General features: G+C 49.1%; 1 pseudogene; it reads right to left on the bottom strand.

Annotated features, from left to right (window-relative positions):
- Nucleotides 1-1,692: 1,692 nt before the first annotated feature.
- On the bottom strand, nt 1,693-1,806 carry LOC129691556 (small nucleolar RNA SNORA17; annotated as a pseudogene).
- Between the last annotated feature and the right edge of the window lie 1,227 nt (nt 1,807-3,033).

Genomic DNA, 3,033 nt, shown 5'->3' with positions numbered 1-3,033 from the left:
TATTCATGGGTTCATTTGAGACCTAACCTCCTCAGTGAACAAAGTACAGAGTGAGAGAGGAAGACTTTTTATGTCTTCCTTTGGTTCTTTGTGAATTTCACAAAGAAATACACCCCAATGTTACTCATCTCCCCACCCCCTGGCACCCACCCTCTACCTCCACTGACAGAAAAAAAAAATCTCTGTAGAAGCTGTGGTGTGTCACGGTGTGTCCCACAGTATACCCTCTGTCCACACTTCCTTGCTTGCAAACAACCATTGCAGTGACTCATTGGTCTGGTATGAGGCCTCTGGCTTCTGCTACACTGTCAGTTCTGGACCCTCACTGGGACTCCTCTCAGATATCCTGTTGTTGCCATGTCATGATGATTCTGTAGGTTGGATCTGTAGGACCCGCCCCTTCATGCACTCCAGTAGTTCATCAGTGGGATAGATGTTTGGATGGGACAATTCAAAGCCCAGGATCTGGGCCTGAGAGATATCTGAGCTGGTCATCCCACAGGCTCTCCCATTCTTGTGCTCAGGGCCTACTCACCAGCATCCCTTGCAACCAGGGCCAGCTCTACTCTGCTGCCCAGGTGAGGTGCAGGGCCCACTCTCCCAAGTGTTGCAGCTGGTGAGGGACATGGCCAGTTCTCCCACTCCCTTAACCCTGGGGCCAGCTCTCTTTCCAAGCATAGAGGAACAAAGGAAGGGAGAAGAGCATCTCTCCCTCCTCTGCGGCTCTGCCCAGCAGAGAAGAGGCAGGGCCAGCTCTCCTGTGCTCACCTGCATCCCTCACATCGAGGGCCAACTCTACTCTGCTGCCCAGGAGAGATCCAATGCCCACCTTCCTGAGTGCTGCAGCAGATGAGGGGCATGGCCAGCTCTCCTGCTCTTATGACCCCAGGGCCAGGTCTCCTGCCTGCTGCAGGTGGTGAGAAGGGAAAGGGGATGAAGGTATCTCCCCCTCCTCCATACCACTGAGCAGGAGACAGTGGTAGGGCCACTGTTCCATGCTTGTATCATCAGGGCAGCACACCCTCAACTCCCAAATGCCCAAGGAGGAGTGGGGCCAGTTCTGCACAGCCCTCAAACATCAACATTCCCCTAGGTGTTAGCCCAGACCAGGAACATCTGCTTGGCCTTTGGTGGTAACAGACCTCTGCAGTGCCAAGGTTCCCTGTGGCAGCACATGCCAGGACCCCACCATGGCCCCAGGTGGCATCACCGGCTACTCATATCAAGCGTTTTCTCACTATCCTCGAGTCTCCAATATTTCCTCTCTTCACCGTGTCCACACCCTTCTGTTTCTCTTTCTCTTCCATTTCTCCACCATTTACTTACTCCCCTTAGCCGTGTCCAGGGTCTCTGAGTGGTCTCAGAGACTATATTCTGCTCATGCATTACAACACGGAGCAGGGCTCACCTTGTGCCTGCTCTGCCTGCCCAGGCCTGCATAGTGCTGGGCTGGTGGTCATCTCAGGCCAGCTCCCTCTCTGGGCCCATGGTGCCAGTCTAGTGGTCTCGGGCTTGCTCCTCACCCACCCCTGACCCCCTTAGGCCCCTTACAAGATTTGTCTATCTCCGGCTCACTCCCATCCAGGGACGGTGGTCCCAGGCAGGGTTCTTGTAGTCTCTGGCTTGCTCCCTATCCTGGGAGCCCACCCAGGCTTGTCAGGTGCTGGTCTGGTGGTCTTCCCGGGCTTGCTTTTTTTCAGGAATCACTCAGAAGTTTATAAGTCAGAACACTGAGTGTAGATATATCCTCTCTCTTCAATGCACACGTGACACTGCAGCCACACCTGCAACACCTCTAGGGGCAGGTGAGGAAGACTCTCTTGCTTTATTTATTTATTTATTTACTTACTTACTTACTTACTTACTTCTTTTGGTTCTTTGAGGCAGGGTTTCTATGTGTAGCCCTGGCTGTCCTGGAACTCTGTCTGTAGGCCAGGCTGGCCTTGACCTCTCAGAGATCTGCCTGCCTCTGCCTCCTGAGTGCTGGGATTAAGGGTGAGCACCACCACTGCTCTGCTAATGACTGAGGAAGACTCTCAGTGTCAGTCTTGGGACTACACACACACATACACATAAATATGCCTGTGTGTACTCACACTTGCATACACACGTACAGGCAAACATGTATGCATGCATGCACACCACACAGACAAACACATGCAAAAAATGAAGTTGTAAATAGGGAATATGTGACTAATGAGGATAAATTTTGGCTTGAGCTGTACCTCTCTTTGTATCTCAGGATGGGTTCTAGAAGATTGGATCTGGAAATACAGAACAAAATAATGATAAAGTAGCAGAAAAAAGAATGGAGATTTTTTTTATGACCTTAAAATGAGGAAGACTTTTAATTCTAAAAGATCTAAAGCCATCAATAAAGATTGTTAAATTTGACTTCTGTGAAACTGAATAAGTAAATACTTGAGACAAAAAAAAATCTATTATAGCTTAAGTCAAATTTAATTTGTCAAAATAACAGAAGATAATGACAACTAAGGAAAATATTTCCAACTCATTTGATGTCCTTCGATATAAAATGTCTTATGGACTGGAGGATGGCTCAGCTCTCCTTAGGTTCCCATACCCACATTGGGTAGCTCTCAACCACCTGTAACTTCAGCTTCAGGGGTTCTGAAACCTCTGCTGGCACCTGAACTTATATGCAGGTACCAACACTCAGAGACACACACACACACACACACACACACTTAAAATAATAAAAATAAATATTTTTTTTAAAAAAACTCATCTTGTTCATTCTCCCAGCTCCAACAGACTCTTAAGAAGTCAAGGGAGCACAGAAAGTCAGTTGGCCAAGGGCTACTGCCTTAAGAGAAGGCCCCTGCCATACCGTACTGTCTACTTTCTACTGGCCTCAGCCTGTGGTCATGGGTTCCATCTCTCATGCTCCTCTGGCCTGTAGTTCTAAGGGTCGGGGGAGGTTCTCTAGTCTTGCAGAGAACCTGGGTCCAATTTTCAGCACCCATACGGAGGTTTATAACTGCAGCTCCAGTTCCAGGGGAGCATGATGTC

The sequence above is a fragment of the Psammomys obesus genome, unplaced genomic scaffold, assembly GCF_907164565.1.
Source record: "Psammomys obesus unplaced genomic scaffold, mPsaObe1.curated_primary_1811, whole genome shotgun sequence".
Lineage (NCBI taxonomy): Eukaryota > Metazoa > Chordata > Mammalia > Rodentia > Muridae > Psammomys > Psammomys obesus.
Note: the sequence above shows the minus strand (reverse complement) of the source record. Positions and strands in the feature narration are given on the sequence as shown.